Here is a 27,459-nt window from a genome sequence, read left to right as displayed (position 1 = left end):
AACGAAAAAAGTCTTTTTGTAGTCACTAATGGGATTGAAAGCATTGTTATTTGGCTTAAATGGTTTTATAGTCTTATAAATGAATTTAAATCAAAATCTTTTTCGTATTTGGTTGACATCGATCACAATTGGATGTTTGCAATGAGAAACACGAAGCAAAAGTCATCCATTGATAAGAAAAGTCCATTTATAGTCACTCACGCCTTCAAAAGCGTTGTTACTCGATTTAAATAGTTTTATAATCTTATAAATTATTTTAAATCAAATGTTTTTCATTTTTGGTTAAAATCAATTATAATTGGATGTCTGTATTGACAAACATGAAACATATGCCATCTATTGGAAGAAAAGTCTATTTATAGTTATTCTTGCCATCGAAAGCCTTGTTAGTCGCTTTAAGTGGTTTTGTAATCTTATAAATGATTTTAAATCAAAATCTTTTTCATTTTTGGTCAAAATCCCTCATAATTGGATGTTTGCATCGAGAAACATAAAGCGGATGCCATCCAATGACAACAAAAGTCAATTTATAGTCACCCTCTTTAAATGGTTTTTGTAATACCCTGTACTTGATGTGACAACTAATAAAGCTTATTGGATGCCAATTGAGGTTAATTATAATGTTTAAAAGTGATGAAAGATGAAAGGAACAGTTAGGATAAAATATTTCGCACGCGAGGAAATAATAATAAAATAATAATATTTTATTAGAGAAGAATTTATGAGATAAAAAGTGATTCAGAAGTGAATTGAGGCATAATAAGGTATTTTGAGTACTAACGAGACAAAATGAGACAAGAGGAAATTTTTTAAATAAAATAATGTTTTATTAATAAAATAATATTAAAAATTTTAATATTTTATTCAGTGTCAGAATTTTTTTGTGAAAGAGGAGTATATGGTCAATTTAAGTGGGGGAGAAGAAGAATGAGAAAATTTTGGGGAAAAAATGATGTTAATGGGGCCGCGTGTCTTTATTAAGTAAAGATAACGCGGGTAAATAAATATTTTAAATATTACGAAGACACTGCGTTAGAGTACAAACTTCATACTTTGCTTGTACATGTGTAGAAGAAGATAATAGAAGGAAGTTGGAGTTAAATGAGTGTTGGGAGGACTAAATTAAAATGGAAAGAAACAAAAGGGCAAAACGATAATTTTACGTGAAGTTTGGTCAAAGCTTCTAAAGAAAGCTTTGACTCTGTTTTTTTCAGCCCAAAACCGTTCTTATCTCCTCCAACAAGATTTTTTCCTCTTCTCCTCCATGCTCCATGCCATTCTTGAAGCTTCCATGCCATTTTCTCTTTATCCACCATGAAATCAAGTTTTCTTCACTTTCCTTTCCATGTTTTCTTTTCCTTTCTTCTCCAAACTTCTTGAGCACTAAATTTGTAGCCTTTAACCCCAATTTCTAGCACATCTACACCCTAGGAGGAGAAGAAAGAGAAAGAGAGAAAGGAAGAAAAAAGCTTGGTTTTGGTGATTCAAGCAAGGAATAGTAAGAATTCTTATTTTTGCTTGAGTAGTCTTTGAAAATGAGTTAGTGACTTAGAGAAATGTTTTGTGGCAGCAAAGATTAGCTTGATTGCAGAAAAATTGGTAACATGTAAGCCAATAAACCCATGGGTACATGAAGGACTCAAACTGGAAAAGGAAAACGGTAAGCTTAACACTATGCTTTAAAGCCTACGGTTAGTTGAATATTGTGAGGAATTATGGTTGTTGAAAGGATTTATTTGCCTAAGCTAATTGAAAATTATTAAGATTGTATGGCACGTTGTTTGAAAGAAATGAAAAGGGAATATTATGGATGGACGATTGAGAACAAAGTATTGAAAGTTAGATAGATAACAATGCATGTAAACTAGGAAATAATCGAGTGAAAGTGAGAATGATTGTTGCTGCCATATATGTGGATTATGTGTGGAAATATAAGATGGATTTGGGTGGAAATTATTTAGAAAGGTTGAAGTAGACACGTGACATCATAATTAAGTTACCGGTGATATAATTTAAGGAATTACGTAAGCAATGGATATACGTAATGTTAGTAAAAAGTGTATTAAGATGTGAGTTAATTGAAGATGGTTTCATGATAGGATGAAAAATATAAATTTCAGTAAGGATTAATTGATTAAAGTGCTGCTCGTATACGTATATAATTAAATATATTGAGTTCATATTATTGTTAGGAAGTGCAAAGATAAAGTTAGAGTACTATGGTGGCGTGTCAGAGTAAACATCGAGCGACTAACCAGTGAAAATAATCAAAGACACCTCCGATCAAATAGCGATGTAATATCCAACTATTGTAAGGTGAGTGAACTTGCATTTCAAAATTCTTTTGGAAGACATAATTGTATTGGTATGAAACATTGAATGATTTATTCCAACTTGTCTTTAAAAATGTGTGCCTTGGGAACAAGCCTTTGATAAAATATTTTGATGTTGTGAAAATGTGAAATGTGTAATAGGATAGACTTATGTGCTTCTATACTGTGTTGATATATATATATATATATATATATATGTGTGTGTGTGTGTATACGAATAATGTTGTGTAATGATATTGACCCGGCTATGTGCGAGTAAGAGTGTGCATAAGCTGATGCTGACTCGGCTATGTGCCAGGGGGAGTGCTCATAAGCCGATGCTGACCCTGTTATGTGCGAGGGGGAGTGCATATAAGCCGATGCTGACCCTGCTATGTGCGAGTAGGAGTGTGCATAAGTCGATGCTGACCCAGCCATATGCTAATGGGAGTGCATATGAGCTGATGATGATGGGAGGGTGTGTATGGCGATGAATATATATATATATATATATATATATATATATACATATATAGATATGTGTGTTATAGAAAGTTCATGAGTATGGTATATGGTGTTGCACATGTGAATCTTGCATGTTGAGCTTTGGGAATTATTATGCGTTTCATGTTGATTTTTTTGTCATTTTAGCAAGATGGCTTTTTCTTGAAAGAAAGGAAACTTTTTCATGGTGCTCTGTTTCTCGCTGCAGCGAGATTCATTCTAGCTATAGCGAGAAACTCTCAGATTTTGAAGGGTAATGCTGGTTGGAATCTCGCTACAACGAGAATGCCTTTCCACTGCAGTGAGGGCCCATCATTTACTTGACTTGAATTGCACGAATGCTATTAAAGTTTTCACTCTTCAAATCCTTTGTTGAGCATGGACCTTTTTTCTCAAGTGATTTACTCATTTATGGTTTACATGAGGGGTTTTGATAAGAGCTAAACTAAATTGCATTGTTTTCAAATATGTGTATCATGATTTCTAAACCTTCCTTAACGTTGCTTGTTCCCCTCTTATGTTTACTCACTGAGTTTGTACTCAAGTTTTTTTTTAAACTTCATGTTTTAGGTTTTCTATGTTAAAGGTGATTGGATCCTATGACGAGGTGCTCCTCCCTATACATTGCTTGGTAGGTTTAACGTGCCACTAAGCGTTATCAATCATGCCTAGAGTCACTCCACTGACGGTCCAAGTCTAATTATGTGTATATGAATATTTGATGTGAAACATTAAGATTCATTTGTTAATCTATATATGTATATAATGGTTGATGATGCCATTCTGAATGCACGCCTGGGTTTTATGAACTGTTGTCAAAGGAACTGTAATTGAGCATTACGAATTTTAGATTCTAAAGGAATAAGTAGGCTTGCTTGGGCTTAGTGGGCCGAGTCCATTGGGCCCTTGCGTTGGTCATGGCCCGAAAATTGGGTTGTGACAGTTTTATAATCTTATAAATGATTTTCAATTGAAATATTTTTTGTTTATGGTTAAAATCAATTATAATTGGATGTTTGCATTGGGTGACTTGAAGCGAATGCCATCCATTGAAAAAAAAGTCCATTTATAGTCACTCATTTCTTCAAAAGCCTTGTTACTAGCTTTAAGTGCTTTAATAATCCTATGAATGATTTTAAATCAAAATAGTTTCCATATTTGGTTAAAATATATTATAATTGGATGTTTGCATTGGGAAACATGAAGCTGAAGCAATCTATTGACAACAAATGTCCATTTATAGTCACTCATGCTTTTAAAAGCCTTGTTACTCGCTTTAAATGGTTTTATAATACTACAAATTACTTTAATTCAGAATCTTTTTCATTTTTGATTGAAATAAATCATAACTGGATGTTTGGATTGGGAAACGTGAAGCGAATGCCATCCATTGATAAAAAAATCCATTTATAGTCACTCATGCCTTCGAAAGCTTTGTTACTCGCATTGAATGGTATCATAATCATATTTTAGGTTTTCTGAGTTAAAGGTGATTGGATCCTATGATGAAGTGCTCCTCCCTATACATTGCTTGGTAGGTTTAACGTGCTACTAACTGTTATCAATCGTGCCTAGAGTCACTCCACTGACAATCAAAGTCTAATTATGTGTATATGAATATTTGATGTGAAACATTAAGATTCATTCGTTAATCTATAAATGTATATAATGGTTGATGATGCCATTCTGAATGCACGCCTGGGTTTTATGAATTGTTGTCAAAGGAACTGTAATTGAGCATTACGAATTTCAGATTCTAAAGGAATATGGATTAATGTATAAGATCATGTAAGTACGCTTGTTTGGGCTTAGTGGGCCGAGTTCATTGGGCCCTTGCGCCGGTCATGGCTCGAAAATTGGGTTGTGACAGTTTTATAATCTTATAAATGATTTTCAATTGAAATCTTTTTTGTTTATGGTTAAAATCAATTATAATTGAATGTTTGCATTGGGTGACTTGAAGCGAATGCCATCCATTGATAAGAAAAGTCCATTTATAGTCACTCATTCCTTCAAAAGCCTTGTTACTAGCTTTAAGTGCTTTAATAATCCTATAAATGATTTTAAATCAAAATATTTTCCATATTTGGTTAAAATATATTATAATTGGATGTTTGCATTGGGAAACATGAAGCGGAAGCAATCTATTGACAAGAAATGTCCATTTATAGTCACTCATGCTTTCAAAAGCCTTGTTACTCGCTTTAAATGGTTTTATAATATTACAAATTACTTTAATTCAAAATCTTTTTCATTTTTGGTTGAAATAAATCATAATTGGATGTTTGGATTGGGAAACGTGAAGCGAATGCCATCCATTGACAAAAAAATCCATTTATAGTCACTCATGCCTTTGAAAGCTTTGTTACTCACATTGAATGGTATCATAATCATATAAATGATTTTCAATCATACTGTTTTTCATTTTTGGTTAAAACAGATCATAATTAGATACTTGCGTTGGGAAATGTGAAGAGAAAGGCATCCATTCACAAAGAAATTCCATTTATAGTCAGTCATACTTTTAAAAGGCTTGTTACTCACTTTGAATGGTTTTATAACCTTAAAAATGACTTCAAATCAAAATCTTCTTTTTTTGTGGTTAAAATTAATCATAATTGGATGCTTACATCTTGAAACATGAAGTGGATGCCATCCATTGATAAGAAAAGTCCATTTATAGTCCCTCATGCTGTCCAAGCCTTGTCACTAGTTTTAAATGGTTCATAATCATATAAATGTTTTTAAATCGAAATTTTTTCTGCTTTTTTAAATTGATCATAATTGGATCTTTGTATTGGGAAATGTGAAAAGTCAATTTAGAGTCACTTATGCCTTCGAAAGCCTTGTTACTCGCTTTAAACCATTTTATAATCTTATAAATGATTTTAAATAAAAATCTTTTTCATTTTTGGTTAAAATTGATCGCAATTGGATGTTTGCATTGGGAAATGTGAACCCAATGCCATGCATTGACAAGAAAAGTCCATTTATAGTCACTTATACCTTCGAAAGCCTTGTTACTCACTTTAAGTGGATTAATAATCTTATAATTGATTTTAAATCAAAATTGTTTTCATTTATGGTTAAACAGATAATAATTGAATGTTTGAATATGAAAACATGAAGCGAAAACCATCAATTGAAAGGAAAAGTACATTTATAGTCACTCATGGCTTCGAACACCTTGTTAGTCACTTTAAATAGTTTTAGAAAGTTATCAATGATTTTAAATCAAAATATTTTTTTCTTTCTGGTTAAATCTTATCATAATTGCATGTATGAATCAGGAACATGAAGTGAATGCCATCCATTGAGAAAAGGTCCATTTATATCACTCATGCCATCGAAAGTCTTATTACTCGCTTTAAAGGAAATGATATTTTGATCAATCATAAATAATTTAAAATCAAAACTGTTTTTCATTTTTTGTTAAAATCAATCATAATTGGATATTTTGATCGAGAAACATAAAGGGGAAGCCATCCATTGACAAGAAAAGTCCATTTATAGTCACTAATGCCTTCAGAAGCTTTATTACTTGTTTTTAGTGGTTTAATAAAAATAAATGATTTTAAATCAAAATGTTTTTCATTTTGGGTTAAAACATATCATAATTGGATGTTTCCATAGGGAAACATAAAGTGGATGCCATCCGTTGAGAAGAAAAGTCCATTTATATTCACTCATGCCATCGAAAGCCTTGTTACTCGCTTTAAATGGTTTTATACTCTTATAAATGATTATAAATTAAAATCACTTTTATTTTTGGTTAAAATCAATCATAATTGGATATTTGCATCAAGAAAGGTGAAGCAAAAGCCATCCATTAACAAGAAATGTCCACTTATAGTTATTCATGCCTTCAAAAGCCTTGTTTCTCGATTTAAGCAGTTTAATAATCTTATAAATAATTTGAAACCAAATTTTTTTATATTTCTAGTTAAAATAGGTCATAATTGGATGTTTGAATTCGGAAACCTGAAGCGAAAACCATCCATTGACAATAAAAGTCCATTTATTGTCACTCATACCTTATAAAGCTTTGTTACTCGCTTTAAATGTTTTTATAACCTTATAAATGATCTTAAATCAAAATATTTTTTGTTTTTCATTAAAATCATTCATAATTGGATGTTTGCTTCGAGCAATGTGAAGCATATATCATCCATTGAGAAAAAAAGTCCATTTGTAGTCATTCTTGCCATCGAAATCCTTGTTACTTTCCTTAAATGGTTTTGTAATCTTGTAAATGATTTTAAATCAAAATCTTTTTTGTTATTAGTTAAAATCCCTCATAATTGAATGTTTACATTGAGAAATGTGAAGTAGATGCTATCCATTGAGAAGAAAAGTCTATTTATTTACGCATGCCATCGGAAGCCTTGTTACTCATTTTAAATGGTTTTATAATCTTGCTAATGACTTTAAATCAAAGTATTTTTCATTTTTAGTTAAAATTGATAATAATTGGATGTTTGCATTAGAAAACATGAAGGAGATACCATCCATTGAGAAGAAAGGTCCATTTATAGTTGCTTATGTGATCAAAAGCCTTGTTACTCGCTTTAAGTGGTGTTATTATCATATAAATGATTTTAAATCAAAATCCCTTTTATTTTTTATTAAAGGCAATTATAATTGGATGTTTGCATCGAGAAACATGAAGTTGATGCCATCCATTGAGAAGAAAAGTCCATTTATAATCACTCATGCCATCGAAAGCCTTGTTATTCGCTTTGAGTGGTTTTGTAATCCTATAAATGATTTTAAATTGAATTCTTTTCATTTTTGGTTAAAATCAATCACCATTGGATGTTTACATTGGGAAACGTGTAACCAATGCTATCCATTGATAGGAAAAGTCCATTTATAGTCACTCGTACTTTTGAAAGACTTGTTATTCGCTTTAAGTGGTTTAATAATCTTATAATTGATTTCAAGTCAATTTGTTTTCCATTTATGGTTAAAATAGATCATAATTGGATGTTTTGCATCAGAAAATGTGAAGTAAAAGACAAACACTTACAAGAAAAGTATATTTATGTGCAAACCTAACCTTCATAGACATGTAGCGGAGGTAGACACGATGATGTGGATTAGGGGTAATTCTGTCATTTTTTTGGTGAACTTTTAGAGTGGGTTTTTTTAATATTATTAAGGTCTAAGTAGGCCTAAAGAATAAATAAATGATGTATATAATAATAAAATAAATGAAGAAAATAGAAATAATGATAATTTTCACAATAGGGGTAAAATTATCATTTTGGGTCTCAAGTCTAAATGTGATACCTTGACCTTTATAGACTCGTAGATAGAAGTACATGTGATATCCCTAATCAGGGGTAATTTTCTTCATTTCCTTAGTAAACTCATGAGAGTAAGTTTTAAATAATATTATGGCCTAAGTAGGCCTAAGGCATAAATGAATGATGAAAATATAGGTAAAATGACAAGAAAATAAAAATTTTGATGATTTTCATAGTAGGGGCAAAATGATCATTTTTCACCTCGGGTTAGAATTTTTGAGTTTTTATGAACCCAAACATTTCTGACCATTATAGACCTTGTCCCAGTATCGAAGGAGTAAAAATATTGCATAAAAGATTGGAGGAGAATAAGCTAATTTGTGAAGGGGCATTTTCGTAATTTAAGTGGAGTGGATAAACATGGGCTATAAATATCTTGTTCTTCCAGTAGCTTTTCTTCTTCTTCTTCTTCTTTTCTTTCACGTTACTTCCCAACCTCCATGAAAGCTTGATAAGAAAGCTCCACAACCTTCCTCAAATAGCTCCAAATTTCATGCTTTTGGTGCACCCTTTCCATAAACCCTTAAGCTTTTCCATTCTCTCACTTTAAAACCCTTGAAAAATCTTGTCTCCATACTCTCTCTCACTAGTTTGGTGTTTTAGAGGGAGAAAGAGGAAGCTTTACAATAGTTTGGAGAATTGTTGGAAAGAATTTCAAAGCTTCAAAGCTATTAAGGTGAGTAGTAAATTAGAGTTGCAATTTTAGTATGAGAATGACTAGAGATTTATTTGTGAATACTTTGTAGTTGAGATTTGTTAAATTCACTTTCGAGTGATAGGATAGTGAATATGGATAGCCATTTAAATGGCCATTGAAAGCTAGCTAAGAGAAAGCTCTTAGAATTATAAGTATGTGACTTGAATTAATGGTGATGTTAATGTGATGATAGGTTCCAACGAAGCCACACCATCCCAATTGGACCATTAGGGAAGTTAGAGTCAATTAAAGGCTCAACAAATACCGGTGAGTGGACTTGCATTTCAAAATTTGCTTTGGGAATGTAAACTTATTTGCACTATATACTTGAATGATTTTATCCAACTTTCCTTAAAAACGAGTGCTTTGGGAACAAGCCTTTGATAATTTGATTTTATGTTGTGACATGTGGTTGTTATGGATTGTTGAAATACTACACTATGTTGATATATATATATATATATATATATATATATATATATATGAATAATGTTGTGTAATTATATTGACTCGGCTATGTGCGAGTAGGAGTGCACATAAGCCGTTGCTGACCCGGCTATGCACAAGTGGGAGTGTGCATAAGCCGTTGCTGACCTGGCTATGTGCGAATGGGAGTGAGCATAAGTCGTTGCATATGAGCTGATGGTTATGGGAGGGTTTTCATGATGATTGATATGTATATATACATATATGGTATATGGTTGTAATGTAAAATGTGAGCATTTGACTTGTTGAAATTTAGGAGTTTGTATGTGTTCCATGTTGCTTTGGTTATTATAACAAGATGGCTTTGTTTTGAGGGGAAAAAAAAACTTTTTTGATGTTCTGATTCTCGCTGTAGCAAGATTCAATCTCTCTATAGTGAGAAACTCTCGGGTTTGAGGGCCTTCACTAGACCTGGTTCTCGCTGCAGCGAGAAACATTCTGTTTTAGCCAAGGCAAACTCGCTGCAGCGAGAAACCTTCTGTCTATTTTGCTATCTTGTGGATTTTTTCCATATTTTTCATTTCATTTATACCCTAGTTGAGCATGGACTCCTAACATGTTTGGGGATTATCTAACTAAGTTTAAAATGAGGAGGTTTGGTGAGAAACCTTCTGCCAGTTAAGAAACCCTCGAATAATTGATAATTTAAGTCAAGTGTCGTTACAGCAGGAAGGCATTCTCGTTGAAACTACGCTGCAGCGAGGACCCGTCGTATATTTGACTTGAGTTGCATGAACGCTATTAAAGTTTTCACTCTCTGAATCCTCTGTTGAGCGTGGACCTTTTCATAAAGTGATTTACTCATGTGGGGTTTACATGAGGGGTTTTACTAAGAGCTAAAACAAATTGCATTGTTTTGAGAAAAGGAAGGCATCATGATTTCGTTAAACATCCCTTATAATATGCTTGTTCCCTTTCTTGTTCACTCACTGGGTTTATACTCACTATTTTCAACTTCATGTTTTCAGATCAGGAGGCAATTGGTAACTAGATCGAGGTGCCTTTGTAGACTCGACTATTGATAGGTGTCTCGGCATTCAGTAGTTGTACATTCGTCAAGTTTCTCTGCTGGACATTGAGTCTCCTTTTGACATGTATAGACAAATCTAATGTTAATTATTAGAATACATACTATAGACAATATGTGTATATTTTAAATGAATAATGCTAGTACTAATTGGCAATGATTTTCATCATTTTGAATTGAGATTTTGAATTATGACTTTAGTAACTCGTGGGATGGAATGATAAACAAGTAATATAAGTAGGCTTGCTTGGGCTTAGTGGACTACGTCCATTGGGCCCATGTGTCGGCCATGGCTCGAAATTTGGGTCGTGACACTAAATTTCTAAGTTTTCATGAACTCGAGTACCTCTAATCTATTGTGGACCTTTTCTCAGTGTCAAAAGAGTAAAAAGTTTGAACCAAATGGAAGAAGAAGGCAAAGTTAACTATTGAATGGCATTTTTGTAAATAGTTGAAACTTTAGTCAACCCAAGTATAAATATCTCATTTTTTTTTAGCACTTTCTCCTCACTTCTAGCAGGTTCTTCTTCTTCTTCCTCTTTCTCCTCCCCATTTCAAGCTTTCCATCTTCCATGGAAGCCATCCTTTGAAACCTCCATAACTTTTTCATCGTAACTCCAATTCTCATGTTTTTATACACCTTTCTATAGGATTTTTCTTTCTCTTTCACTCTTTCACCTTAAAAACTCTTAAAAGTCTTTCCTCAGCACTTTCTCTCACTAGCTAAATGTTTTAGAGAGAGAGGGAGACTTTCCATAATAGCTTGAAAAACTCTTGAAAAGGGAAATTCAACTACAAATCTGCCAAGGTGAGTAATGAGTTAGGGTTGATTTTTAAGTTGTTGATGATGATCAATAATTAAATTATAGACTGTTTTGTTTCTTAAGGTTGTTTATTTATTTCTAGTGGGACTAAAATAGTGTAAATAAATATCCAGTCAAATGGTAATTGGAAGGTAGTTAGGAATAACTAGTAAAACTTAAGCTAGGAAACAACTTTTGGAATAATATTCATGTAAATTGAGTTGGTGTGATGCTAATGTGTGTTATAGGTTCCAACGAGACCCCACATCTCCACTTGGAGCATTAGTGGAAGTTGGAGTCGATTAAAGAATCAACAAAGACAAGTGAGTGAACTTGAATTAAATTGTTTTGGGATAAATGCATGAGTGTCTGATTGAATCACTTGAAAAATTTTGTTGGTCTTTTCTTTAAAATATGCATGGGAACAAGCCCTTGATGAAACAATTTTATGTTGTGAAATGTGAAAGGTGATGAATTCATGTGTTCCTATATTATGATGATATGCATGTTATGCCTTGAACAATAATGGTGTGCGTTAATTACAACCGAGCATGTGCAAGTGGGAGTGCACATGTCGGTGATGATGTGGTGTGGGAGTGTACATGATGATATTTGCCATGTGCAGTGCGGGAGTGCACATGATGAATTTAGCTACGTACGGTGTGAGAGTGCACATGAGCTGGTGAGCCGGTAATTGTATAAGTGTTTACACATACCATAGAGAGGTTAGGGAAAATATTATGTGATTGCATTGAATGTTGAATGTTGAAATTGTTAAATACTTCCAAACTGATTTTCATTACAACAAGAATGGATTTTTGTTATAACAAGAATTCTTCTAACTTAATTACCCTGTTTCTCGCTGAAGCAAAATTTCATTCCCGCTGCAGCAAGAAACTCTCGAGTGCTTGGAGGCTTGACTTAGCCCTGGTTTTTGCTACAGCGAGAAACTCTTGGGTGGTTCCTGCCTAGAATTTTGCTACAGCAAAATTGTATTCATGCTGCAGCGAGAAACTCTCTACCTTGCTTGGATATTTACTGTAGTTTTCACTCTTTAAATTCATTGTTGGCTATGGACCTTTCAACACTAAGGGATTAAGTAATGAAGGGTTGAAATGAGGGGTTTTGATAAGAAATTAAGCTAAATTATATTGCTTTTAACATAAGTGCATTATGTTTTCAAAAACTTTCCTTATCATTTGCTTGTTCCCTTCCTATGTTCACTCAATGGGTTTATACTCACTCTTTTCAACTTCATGTTTTCAGATTCGAAGGCAGTTGGGATTTAGATTGGGGTGTCCACTTATATTCGCCTTTTGGTAGGTTCCATGGCATTCAATAGCCATACCCGTACCTAAAGTCATTCCACTGGAAGTCAAGGGTCTTTTGCATGTGTACATGTACATTGAATGTAAATTGCTAAGGCTTATGTTATAAACCACATATACATATTTTGAGTGGTGATGCCATTATGAGTTGTCAATGGGTGACATTATTTTGAGATAATACAAATGTAAATATTTGGTTGTCATAGTATATTACTGAAATACTTATAGTTAAAATTTTCAAAATATGACTGTGGGAATGAGTGATGAAATAATGGACAAGACTACATAAAGAGGCTTGCTTGGGCTTAGTGGGCTATGCCCACTGGGTCCATGCGCCCGTTATGGCTTGAAAATTGGGCTGTGACAATTTATAGTCACTCATGCCCGTGAAGGCTGAGTTACTCGCTTGAATGGCTTTATAATATTATAAATTATTTTAAATTTTTTTTTTCAATTTTGGTTAAAACAGATCATAACTTGTTGTTTTCATTGGGAAATGTTAAGTGAAACCCATCCATGGACAAGAAAAGTCCATTTATAGTCACTCATGCCATCAAAATCCTTGAAATCACTCATGGCATTGAAAGCCTTGTTACTCGCTTCAAATGATTTTATAATCTTTTAAATGATTTTAAATTGACATCGTTTTCATGTCTAGTTAAAATCAAACATAATTGGATGCTTGCATTAAGAAATGAGAAGTATATGCCTATCACAACCTAAATCTCGGGCTATAACTGGCGCATGACCCAATAGACGTAGCCCATTAGGCCTAAGCAATCCTCTTTATGAGATCCTGTTCCTCATTCCATCCATCATCTTTAAACTTATGTGTTGTAATTCTCGACGATGAATGTTTCAGTAATATTTTATAGAAACTGAATATTCATATTTGTATTACCTCAAAGTACTGTCATTTATTGCCATCTCATAAAGGCATCATTATCAATCCAACATATACATACTTCATTTATAACATGACTCTTTGTAGTTTACATTACATATGCGTGTGCACGGACAAAAGACTCTCAATTGTCAGTGGAGTGACTTTAAGTGAAGGTGTCATGACCTAATTTCTCGGGCCATGACCGGCGCATGAGCTCAATGAGCATAGCTCACTAAGCCCAAGCAAGCCTATCCATTTACCTTTGCTTAACCAATTTATCATATCATGCATACACACACACCTTTTCCCGGGTGTGAACATAGCCACAACACAATGGCATTATCGATAATAATATACATGCACTATACCAGTCATGTATTTAGCAATTTACATTGCATACACATATTTACATTGTTAAATTGTATTCACAATACAAAAGGACCCATGACTTCCAGCGGAGACATTTACAATAAAAGGGATTACTATCGAATGCCAGACACATACTCAGGAGATGCACTACAGGAACTCCTCGATCTAGGGTCCAACAGTCACCTGATCTGAAAATATGAATTTTTTTATAAAACGTGAGTACAATACTCAGTGAGTGAACAAGGAAGGGAACAAGCAACAATTAGAGAGAATTTAAAATCATGAAGCATTTGTTTCAAAATAATGCAATTTAGTTCATTCCTATTTAAAACCCCTCCAAACCCGAGAGTTTTTCGCTATAGCGAGCATAAATTTCGCTGTAGTGAAAACAAAGCAACAAGAGAAACATTTTTCCTTACTCAACAAAAAGCCATCCTACTAAACTAATAAAGTCAACCTAAAATTTGTTATATCACACATATTTACATATGTATATATATATATATACGTATATACCCATCATCATCATCTCACCAACCCATCATCATCATCACCAGCTCATCATCATCATCACCAGCTCATGCGCACTCCCTACTCGCACATGGCTGGGTCATCACCGAGTTATGCGCACTCCCTACTCGCACATAACCGGGTCATCACCGGGTTATGCGCACTCCTTACTCGCACATAACCGGGTCATCATCGGCTTATGCGCACTCCCTACTCGCACATAATCGAGTCAACATAATTACACAACATTAAATTCAAGCATATATGTATATCAACATAATGCAGCCACATAGAAATCCATAATAACCACATTTCATAACATAAATTTTTTTTCAAAAGCTTGTTCCCAAGGCATTCATTTTCATGAAAAATTGCTTAAAATCATTCAAACACTTTGTTCAAAACAGTCATATTCCCAAAACAATTTTGATAGGCAGTCCACTCACAGGTGTTGAAAATCCGGATTCCGGGTGAACTCAGACTAATAGTCCTCAGGCGCAATTCTTTTGCCTTTTCCGAACGTCTCACCACCTTGACAAATAACAAAGTCGAGGAATTTACTATATTGTCCCTAAATTGATATAAATTAATTTTAATTACTAATGCTTGATATGTAAATGCAAAAATATGTCCGACTACCGTTTAATCACGGTATCAATTAAATTCGACCGATCACCCGATTAATTGGCGATTGTGTCCAAATCACCTCCAAATTAATCCATTTCTCCTCTAATACCTTAATTTACCACATTCATTTAAATAAAGCCAAATTCAGCATTAGAACCCTCACAGTTCCTTATAGAAAAATTTGGTCATTTGGTGCACTAGCATCGAATTTTTTTCTACATAACCTTTTCACCTTAATTCATCATTTTCCATGCCATTTTCGTAGAAATAAAAACAATCCCTCATTGATATTCAGCCCTCATGGTTCGGCCAACAAGGAACCCTAGAGAAATTGAATATTTCTTTTGTGTTTTTGTTCATAACCATGCTTAACTATCCCTAAACACTAACATAGTCTAAAATCAAATTATTCAAACAACAATTCCTCTTCCATACCCATTTTCAGAATTGAATTCATCATGATAACTCAATATTCAACCATGGAAATCAAGAACAAAAGCATGGGTAAGCTAGGTATCAAGGAGAATTAAAGAAAATTTAACTTACCTAGCTTGTTTCCTTGATTTCTTCACTTTTTCTTTGAATTTCCACCTAGGTTTTCTTGTTTTTCCTTTTGGTCTTCCTTTTTTCTTGTTGCTGGATGCCTAGGCCGAATATGGTGAGGGAATTGGGGATTTAATGGGCTGATTTCTATAGAAAATAATAAAATAATAAAGCATGCCATGTGTCACATGCTTATTGGCCCAATTTTTAACTTTTTGGCTTTTTCTTCGTAATTTTCCACCACAAATATTCTGGTATTTATCCAATCCTACCACAATTAAAATCCCTTGGTCTTGACAAGTGCTGGGCCGAAAATTTTACTGATTTGCCCCCGAGACGAAAAAATTATGATTTTGCCCTTATACTCCGAAATGTACCAGAATCTCATTATTTCTACTTTTCAACCTAAAATAACACTAATATTGATCAATATTAACCAAATGCGGTAAAAATTGTTTAAAAAAATTTTCGTTTAGTCCTCTAGTGGCAAAATTACCATTTTCCCCTTCTGCTCCATAAATACCGAGAATCACAATTTTTCACTACTAAACATCATTTTATACTCCAATAATCATAATTATATTTCATATAATTATTCTTGGTCAAATGTGATCAAATCTTGGCTAAAAATCTCCATTTTATCATCAAATGGTAAAATGACCGTTTTATCCCTAGTTGGTCAATTTTCTGATGGACTCCAAACTGGAACTTGAACTCCAAATCACTATTCTAAGCCATTCTGTTGGTTTTAAAATTTTTAAATTCCTCTTAGAATTTCTATTTGAACTAGTTCAAGGCTCGATTTAACTTAGTTGTACCACTCTGTACAATACCGTCTTTTAATCGAGCTTGACAGGGTCTCACAGAAGGTACCACTACTGAGATGCCATAGTACCTACCAAGAAGATGAGCATACGTGGACACTCAATCTAGGTCCCAACTGCCTCCGAATCTGAAAACATGAAGTTTAAAAACAGTGAGTATAAACCTAGTGAGTGAACATAGGAAGGGAACAAGCAACGATAAGAAAAGTTGATAATCATGATGCACTTATTTGAAAACAATGCAACTTAGCTCAAGTTCTTATTAAAATCCATCCATTAAACCCTTGGTTATTAAATCATTTAATGATGAAGGAACCATATTTAGTATGTGTTGGTCCCGTTAATATCTGCTAGAGGGGGGGTGAATAGCACAATTTGGCTCTTGACAAGATGTGGAACAAATTTTTAGAACTTAAGAATATAAAAACAGAGTATAAGGTGCACAACAATTTAGAGTGATTCAGTCCAAGAGCTACATCCACTACCTTGATTATCCAACCAAGGATTTTCCCAATGATTCACTAAGAATCCGGTGAAATTCACAAGCTTTCACCAAACTTTTACAATGGCTTTTTGCAAGCTTAGCCAAAAACCTTTACACTAGTTTTTCATGGGCTTAACTAAAACCCAAAGTGGTTTTCCAAGGCTCAACCACAACCTATAACATTCAAGCTTTCCCAAGCTTGAACAACCCCTTAGAGTGACTCCCTCACTCTAAGTATACAAGAAGAGAAGTTAAAAAAAGTACCTATGATCACAAGTTGATCTGAATGATACAAGATTGAGTGCTAAATACAATGGCAAAGAGTAGGCATTTAAGTGCAGACAAGTGCAGTGAAGCTTTTCTAGTTTTTGAACTTTCTACACGTCAAATCTCATTCAAGGCTTCTAAAAACTTGTTTCTCATTGTTGGAAGACTCTTTTATACTTGGAGATGCAACTTTGATTGCAGTTTGACAGTTTATGACCGTTGGAAACAATTAAGGGTGAGTTCTAGCCGTTAATCTGCCTTGTAGTGCTCTGATTCAAATTGCAGACAAAGAGCTCTTAGTCAACTAACTTGGTTGACTAAGTTGATTCTGTTTCTGATTTGCAGATTCTGGCAGAAGGCACTTAGTCGACTGACTTGGTTGACTAAATTGGTTTTGTTTCTCAAACTCTTTAGCCCGCCATTTCTCCAATTTGAAATTTGGTCAACCAATATTCTTCCTTGTTTCACCAATAAGCTTCCTCCTTGTTATTTAGTTACATCTTGTTGATTTTATCCTTCTTTTTCTTTCAAAAATACTCTTTGAAGAGTCAATAAATTAATTTCATATATTAATGTCCTGCACACTCAAGTAAAGGTATTAGACACAAATAAATGGGAATGTTTTATTATCATAAAAAACTAATGGAGCCAACAATCTCCTTTTTTTTGATGATGACAAAACACTCGTTGATTAACAGTATAGTGTCATTTTTATTCTTTTTAGTTTTTTACAAAAATTGAGGATTGCTCCCCCTAAGTATAATGTCAAGCCCGGCTCTACAATATGTTTATTATGCCATTCTTATATAAGAATGCATGTTTGCTTACTTAGGTACCTCGAAAATCGTTAAAAGACGGTAATGTACCAAATGGTACAATTAAGTTGCATTAAGCCTCGAACTAGTCCAAATAGAGATTTTAAGATGAAATTGAGAATTTTAAAACCCCAGAATGACTTGAAATGGTGATTCAGAAATCGAGGACCGATTTGGAGTCAAATTGGAATTTTCATGACTTAAAGGCAAAATGGTCATTTTGCCACTCGAGGTTAAGATGTGAGTGTTGGATGAAATTTTTGACCAAGATGGACCATTTAGAACATAATTTGAGTTTGAGATGTGAAGAATTTTAATTTCAGCGTTTGTTCGAGGATAAGGGCAAAATAGCCATTTTGCCACTCCAAGGGCAAAATTATAATTTTACACCACCCAACACTTATCCCGCACATGAATTTGACCCATTATTATTGTGGATAATTGAAATATTTTATGTGGTCGAGAAAGAAAGCTTATTAGTTAAGAATTTAAAATGGACCAATGGTAAGGTGACAAGTGTCAAGCTTTTATTTCTTTATTATTCTCCTTATAAATTAGCACAAAACTAGCCCATTTCTCTTCATTATGGTCGGCCTCACCAAGGAGAAGCAAGAAAAAGGAAGAACAAAACCCTAGGTGGAAAAATTCAAGGGAAAAGTGTGAAAATTCCAGGAAACAAGTGAAAAAGGGTGAGATTTTTTTCAACTTAAGCTTGAGATCTCTCTTTCTTAAGCATTTTTTCTTATTTTCCATATTTGAATCACATGAAATCATGATGAATCCCTTGCTGGCCGAGCACTTAGAGGAGGTTTTGATGCTTGATTTGGTTAGATTTCAATGTATTTTAGTGTTTTTAGTTAGTTGGTGATGTGTAGCATGAAAAGCCAACAAGAAAAAATTCACTTCCTCCCATCACCCATCATTGGCCGAATCTTCCATGTAGAATATGGATGGTGGATTTGATATTATTTCAAGTGAATTGGTTAGGAAATGATGAATTACAGTGAGAAAATCAAGTAGGAAAAATTATAGTATTGATGCACCCACCATGGCCAAAATTCCCAAGAGAAAATGTGAAGATGGTTTTGCTAAATTTTATGCTATTTGACTTGTGTTTGATGGTTTGGAGAATTGGAAGAAAAATGGAGTTAATTGGAGTTGAATTGGACATATTGGCCAATTAATCGAGTGATAGATCGAATTAGGCCAATACCATTTTATATAGGTATACAATTGAATTTGTGTAGAACATCATGTTTAGACGATAATCCGAACAATTTGCATTCCATTTCATGCATTCATATAGAGCCTAGATTAGTTTTACAACGGTTTAGCACAAATGTAGCAAATTGCTTATTGTGCATTATGTCTAGGTGGTAAGCATTCTGGCAAGAGTAAAGAGGTAGTATCTGAGGATCCAGAATCAGAGTATCCCGAATTCGATTCCCATTACTGTGAGTAACCTTATTATCGTCTTAATTATCTAAAGTATGTTTTTATCTACTTTTGAAATTTTATGGAAAATGAGTTTAAATGGTTAATTTTTAGGTTTTATAAACAAAATGTGTTTAAATGAAATGATTTTATAAATTGTCTTGAAATTGAATGATGGCTTTGAAAATAGAGTAATTGGAGGCCACTTGATGTGTTGTAAATTTATGGTTTTAATTGATTGGCTTATGGCAATATTGGCATGAATGGTTGAATTGGTAAATGTGCTGAAAATGTATGAACTGTTGATTTACCTTAAGAGACTGTAAAATAAAATAATTGCCATGTCATGCTATCGTAAATTTTATTGTATGGTGGGTTTAACTTGTTGCAGTGGGCAAGTTTCTATGGACCAGCCTATGAGAGGAGCATGGTAAACCCCTTTATATATATTACCTCGATATGAGAGGTGTGTTAGGTAACTACTGACGTAAAACTTTAGAGTTCACTTCACGCCAAACCACCACGTGAGGGTGAACTTAGCCAATGCCAAGGAACTGCTATGTTTTCAAAATAAAAACATGATTTATGCGTACATGACTTTTTAACAGCGTTGGCAGACTCGGTTGGGATAGCCCTAGGCCAAGATATCCCTAACAACTGAGTATGAAAATAATTTTGGCACCAGCCAAGTTTTAAGAAATTCATAAGCCATGTTGATTACTCGATTTAAATGAATTGATTTTATTTGGTTGAAATGAGTTAAAAGGTGATAAATTACAGTGTGATGATTTATTTCAATCGTCTTCATTTACTCGGCTTTAGATATTTTAGATGATATTTGTTTACTCACTGGGATTATATAATCTTATCACCCTCTTTTCCACCCATTTCAAGCTCAGGATAGTCAGTAGATAGCTTATTTTGTTGAGGCTATAGTTAGACTTGCATCCTCAAAAACTGTAGGTTCACAACCTTCATTACTTTTAGTCATTTGGGGGCCCACATGTCATTATTAAATGTTTTGAATACCTAGCTGCGTGTGCTACTGTATGTAGGAATTTATTTTGATTTTATGTTGGAAAATTTATTTACGTAACGTTCTATAAAAATTGTTTTATGAAAAATTGGAATATTTTATTCCATTAGCTATAATTTCACTTTAAATGAATGTTTTAAATATCTAAACTTATTTTCGGTTATGAAATGTGTAAATATCTCTCATATACTACATCTTAGCTATTTTTTCAGAATTTTTGGGAAAAGTTACCAAAATACCCTTGTGTAGTTGAGACTTCTCTTTGATTGTTTTTGAATTGAAATTGGTTCATATCACTTTAAAACATGATTTTAGTAACTAATACTCATAGGGAAAGCAAGAAAACTGATGTTAAGCCTTGCGCCGTCTCGATTGGCAATCCGGGTAATGAATGTCTATTGGGACATCGCGATGGTTGTCACGGGCTCGATGGGAGTTCCGGGTCGTGACATATAAGCTCCCCCTTAGTGTGTGCATATTTTGCTTATTTTATTTCAGCTAATTTTATTCTCGTCCTATAGAAAATGATATTGTGCATTTAGAGTATACATATGTGTAGCAATATAGAGTGATTTGCATCCAGAAATTTTCAGTTGCAAATTTTGACAGATTTTTATCAATGTTCCAGTAGCTGTCAACAGTTTATTAATTTTGGATTTAGTCTACATCATGCATGTTTCAAATGATATACTATACACACCATCTATATCTATTTTCAAACAAAAATTATCCATAATGCCATAACAAAAATCATTTATCAGTATGTAAATCAATATCAGCAAAGCACCATCAGATTTTATTCATGATAGTCAAAATACCAAAATATCAACAGACTTCAATTTGTAGCAGTTAAGCATCATAGTCATATCAGCATTCATATTTCACATACAACCATATAAATAACAAGATTAAAACCAAGTGTTCAAGTGCTACCATGGCACAAATAACAGTTAACCAACAAGTATTTCGAAACTGCCCCTGGACTATTTTGCTTCCTATCTCCTATTTTTCTAACTTCATTCATCTTTGATTCTGTCTTCTTTCCTTTCCTAGGTTCCTTCCTGGTTCCTCTACCTTAGCATTTTTTTTTTAAATTTAAATTTTATTCTTTTGGTTCCTGCACCCATTCTATTTTACTCCCCTTTTTTGTCAGCATCAAAGGGAGGGGCTTCTATTCATCTGATGTGTCAGAGGTTGAGGATTCAGAACCATAGAAAGGGTTGAGAGGAAAAGTAGAGGGTTCTTAGAGAGGAGATGACTTTCTAGGAGAGGATTCTGGAGAAGATTTTTCTAAACATGAACTAGACTGTTAGGAGAGGTGGCTGAAACTGGTTTGGACTTCTTTACCAATCTAGAAAACTTTCTTCTTTTGAGAAAAGCTGTCTTGGTTGCCATAGTCTTCCTTCCTTTGGTTGGTTGTTTTGCCTTAGTTGGTGGTGCTATGGTAGCTTCTGGTTTCCTTGTTTTTGCCTTTAGTTTGGGAGTTGAAGCAGGTTTCTTTCCTTTTCTTACAATTACACCATCATTCCGAGTTGCTGTCTTGACAGTGTCTTTTTCAGCTTATTTTTCTCTGACCATTTGGTGAAAAATGTCCATAATGGAAACTTTCTCTGAATTTGGAGAAGAGGCCTGATGTTTCTCAGTTTCTGCACTAGCTACTTCAATCTCTTATTTTGAGTCATTTTTGCTTTGAGATTCAGGGGAGGATGTTTTAGCTGACTGATCAACTCCTTGTGGGGAGTTCTTTGTTTGCAGAATAGGACTGGCAGACTTGTAGGTAGAGCCTTTAGTTTGAGTGCCAGAACTTCCAATATGAGGGGCAGACTTCTTTGTTGGCTTTACTGAACCTTCAGCACCTTGCTGTGCAAGTGCAGTGCTGGATGTAGCAAAACTGTCTACAGCCACAAGTTTAGATGCCATGTTTTCCTTCTCCTTTAGCTTGTTTTTCCAACTCAGTGATTTTATCTTCCATTTTCAATAGCTTCACTCCTTGGTCAATCAGCTTACCATCAATCCTCATAAGCAAATTAAAAATCATCTCATTCGAAAATCTAAAAGGAGTTTCTTCAGGTTGAGTAGGTAGACTGTGATCTTTTCTTGGACCAGTTTTGGAGGTTTTAATAAACTTCTCTCCATCAAGCACATACCCCATCTTAACTAAGCTGCCATAATAAATGGCTTGGTCTCTGGTTTTCACCAGGTCCATATCATACCTTGTAGCCCATATTCCTTTCTTTTGCACAACGGATGTAATCATATTCTTGTATGGCAGATTAACCTTATCAAGTCTGCAGGCACTTCTCATTTCTCAATCATAAATCTCCCCAAATTTAGAGACACTCCATTAAAAGCATGCTCCATCAACCAAAGATCTTGAAGGTTGACGTAGCTAAGACTTCCACTCCTCCATTGAATTTTTTCTACTATAAAGTAATGCAGTATCCTAATATGTGGATTGGTTATCAGACTTGAATTACTTTTAGAGGAGTATTTTTCTTTCTTTCCAATGATGATCTCCCACAGTGAGGACGGATCATATTTTTCTGGAAGTTCAAATTCACCTATTTCACCCTTTATTTTTAGCAAGTTCCCTAAATCTCCAGCAGTCACAATAAACTCTTTTTCATTCAAATAGACATTTAAGCCATCTTCTACATAGTCATCAGAATCTATTAATTCCTTTTCTTTCAGAGCAATGCCAGAGTAAAATTCTTTAACTAGACTTCGACTATATGACCTATTCTTAAAGGTGTTGTAACCTTTAAGTTTCAATTCATCAAAGTACTCAGATAGACTAGTCTGGATTTCTACATTTTCCTCAAAACTTTTCCAATCAATAAACTTTTCGGAGGAGATTGGTGCATTTTCTATATTCTTAAATCTATACTCATGCAGCTTATTTCTAAATTTCGAAGAAGAAGAGGAATTGATACCTTTCTGGAGTGAGGGCTTTGTATCTTTCTTCTTGTCAATTTTCTACTTCTTTTCCCTTAGTTTCTCGACTATTTGCTTCATTGAAGTAGGTAGAATTTTCTATTTCTTCTTCTAACTTTTTGTTCTAGTTTCTTCCTCCATTGGCCTTTTTCCTTTCTTCTTTTCTAATACTTCTTTACTCTGAGATGTTATAGCCATTTTGGTTCTAGAAATTTCTGAAGGTTTGAGTCAGTTTTAGAGGCAACTAGAAAAATTTAGGTTTTTTGTTTTTAGAGCAATCAGTTGTAGAGGAGAGGGAAGAAGAGGTTAGCAGCAGTTATTGCTCAAAAAACTTCTCATCTTCCTTTAAGAACTACCCTACTTTTATTTCTTCATATTTTCAAATCTCCCTTTAAAATTTTGATTATTTACCTTTGGCAGCTCTGCTCTATTTCTCGTTAGACCTGGTAAATCAAATTGTTACTATAATTTACTACTATTTCTTTCAACTCATTGAGTCTTATTATTTAAGGATGTCAGGCCACTCTTAGTTGATTAAGAATTCCTTAGTCGACTAAATGCATTATGTTTTCAATGTGAGAGACAAAGATTTTCTTATAATTCCTTCACAATAACCATCCCCAAATTTCTTCTAATCTCACAAAATCTATCTTCAATATGTGGTTTGGTAAAAATGTCTGCTAATTGATGTAGAGTATTCATAAAATCTATTTTAATGTCATTTTTCACTATATGGTCTTTAATAAAATGGTGTCTAATTTCAATGTGCTTTGTCTTAGAATGTTGCACAGGATTTTTTGATATATTGATTACACTTGTGTTATCATAGTATATCTGTACATTATGCATTGTTATTCCATAGTCTTTTAATTGTTGCTTGATCCAAAGGATTTGTGCACAGCAGCTACCTAATAATACATATTCAGCCTCTGTTGTAGACAGTGCTACTGAGTTTTGCTTCTTGCTGGACCAAGACACAAGCACCCTTCCTAAAAATTGGCATGTTTCACTAGTGCTTGTCCTATCAGTTTTGCTACCAGCAAAGTCAGCATCTAAATATCCAACTAAGCTAAGAGTTGAGTCTCTAGAGTACCATATTCCTAGTTCTTGAGTGTCTATGAGGTATCTAAAAATTCTCTTAACAGCTGTTAAATTTGATTCTTTAGGTTGTGACTGAAATCTAGCACACAAGCACACATTAAACTGAATATCTTGTCTACTTGCTGTTAAGTAAAGAAGAGAGCCGATCATACCTCTATAGAGCTTTTAATCTACTTTTTTTCCTTTTTCATCTATATCAATTTTAGTAGATGTACTCATCGGTGTGGAAATTGATTTCAGATTTAGCATATCAAATTTCTTGAGCATATCATGAGTATATCTTTTTTGGTTGATGAAGATTCCTTCCTCACTTTGTTTGATTTGAAGACCAAGTATTTCAACTCTCCCATCATGCTCATCTCAAATTCACCCTGCATTTCCTTTGCAAAGTTCTTGCATAAAGCTTCATTAGTTGCACCAAATACAATATCATCCACATATATTTGCACAATAATTAAATCATTTAGATATATTTTTATGAACAATGTAGTATCGATGCTGCCTCTATCATATCCTTTTTCAACTAGAAATTTTGAAAGCCTCTCATACCAAGCTCTAGGAGCTTGTTTCAATCCATAAAATGGTTTGTGAAGCTTAAAAACATGATCAGATTTTTCAAAATCTTCAAAACTAGGTGGTTGTTCTACAAAAACTTCCTCTTGAATTAATCCATTTAAGAATGCACCTTTTACATCAATTTGGTACAACTTAAAATTCATGAAGCATGCAAAAGCTAGCAACAACCTTATGGCTTCAATCCTAGCTATGGGAGCAAAGGTTTCATCATAATCTATTCCTTCTTCTTGGTTGTATCCTTTTGCTACCAGCCTAGCTTTGTTTCTAACTACATTTCCCTGCTCATCTACTTTATTTCTAAATACCCATTTAGTACCAACAATGGGATGTTTTGAAGGTCTAGGTACCAATGACCATACATGATTCCTAGTGAATTGATCAAGTTCTTCTTGCATGGCCATTATCCAACTTTCCTCCTTTTCAACTTCTTCAAAGTTTTTAGGTTCAATTTGAGATATAAAGGTTGAAAACTCACAAGTTTCTCTAGTTGCTTTCCTATTTCTAACTTCTTGTGAAATGTCACCTATTATTTGGTCTTCTAGGTGATCTCTTACAAATCTCCAACTCCTTGGTAGATCATCATGCTAATTTTTTGCTTTTTGCAGATTTTCTAGAAATGGAGTTTCATTTTCTCTTCTAGATGAGTTTTCTTCATTATTTTTATTGTTCTCTAAGCTCATTTCCTCCATTTGTTTTTCTAGGATTTCTATATCATCATCATCATCATGAACTTTGTCATAGCCCAAAAATCAGGCCATGATCGGTGCATGGGCCCAATAAGGATAGCCCACTAAGCCCAAGCAAGCCTATTTATGCAATCCCGATCATCATTCCAAAACATCATTTCTCAAACCCATATTGTGATTCTCAACCAAAAATATTTCAATAACATTTTATAATAACCTAATATTCACATTCGTATTATGTTAAAATAATGTTACTCGTTTGCCAGCCTATAATGGCATCAGTAATCAAATATACATATTTGATTTTTCTAACATAAATCTAAGTGGTCTACATTACTTATATGTATACACGAGCAAACGACTCTTGATCGTTAGTGGAGTGACCGTGGGTGAAGGTACAGCTATTGAGATACCGTAGTACCTACCAAGAAGATGAGCATATGTGTGCAACTCAATCGAGGTCTCAACTGCGTTCAAATCTGAAAACATGAAGTTTAAAAACATGAGTATAAAACTCAGTGAATATAAGAAGGGAACAAGCAATCGATAGGAAGAATTTTGAAATCATGATGCACTCGTTTCAAAAACAATGCACTTGATTTAACTTCTTACTAAAAACCCCTCATTTAAAACTTTGATTAATAACCTCATAGTGTTGCAACAACCCATGATCAATCCATGAAGTTAAATGGGTGAAAATTATTTTAAAAGCCGAATAGGGTAGCATGTAGGATAGAATGTTTCTCTCTGCAATGAGAAATAGTACAAGTTTGCATGTGTTTCAGTTTCTCTAGCATATCTCCCGCTATAGAAGTCCAATTGACCTGATTTTTATACCATTAGAAAAAAAAGAGGCAGGGCTACAACTTTTATGTTTATCACCTTTCCCATTTTGGATGGGAAGGTAGTCAAAATCTTCACCAAAGTGAAGGTACTACATCAAAACCTAAGAGTTTCTCGCTGTAGCGAGATTTATTTTCGCTACAGCGGGTTTTCTGCTGCCAAAATAGAATGTTTCTCACTGCAGCGAGAAGCAGGGCATTTAAGTGTAAAGAGGACCTCCTTTGCACTAAAAATCCATTTGGTGATGCAATGAACTCAATTTGCAAGAAAATGGGACATTCTCAAGATTCATCATGTCAATTTCAACATGAAATGCAAAAAAATTTCCAAAGTTCAACATGCCAAAATTTCACATGCATTACAACCATATACCATATATGTATATATGTACATATATCACTCATCATGCAAATCCTCCCATCATCATCAACTCATATACAATGGCTTATGCGCACTCCTACTCGCACATAGCAGGGTCAGCAATGGCTTATGTGCACTCCCACTCGCACATAGCCGGGTCAGCAATAGCTTATGTGCACTCCTACTTGCACATAATCGGGTCAGCAACGGCTTATGCGCACTGCCACTCGCACATAGCTGGGTCCACATCAACATAGAAAGAAGCACCCAATGCATATCATGCATATTATCATATTGTGATAACACATAAACCATTATATAGCACATTTTCACAATATAAAATCACTTCACCAAAGGCTTGTTCCCAAGATACATTTTCAAAGACAAGTTAGATAAAATCATTCACATTCCTCAAAACAAGTTTGAAATGCAAGTCAACTCACCGGTCTTGTTGATTATTTTACTTGACTCTAACCTCAACTAATGCTCCAAATGGACATGTGAGGCCTTGTCGGAACCTATACACACATAACATCACAACCAACCTAAATTGGCATTAATACCATTCCAAAACTATTTTCTAAATTGGGTTCTACTAGTCATTCCTAACTAGTTTCTAACCACCATTAAATTGCTATTGTTTACAATTCTCTAGTCACACTAAAATGGATAACAATCTCAACAAATAAATTCTCACA

Source organism: Theobroma cacao, chromosome 6, assembly GCF_053813885.1.
Source record: "Theobroma cacao isolate CCN51 chromosome 6, ASM5381388v1, whole genome shotgun sequence".
Classification (NCBI taxonomy): domain Eukaryota; kingdom Viridiplantae; phylum Streptophyta; class Magnoliopsida; order Malvales; family Malvaceae; genus Theobroma; species Theobroma cacao.
Note: the sequence above shows the minus strand (reverse complement) of the source record.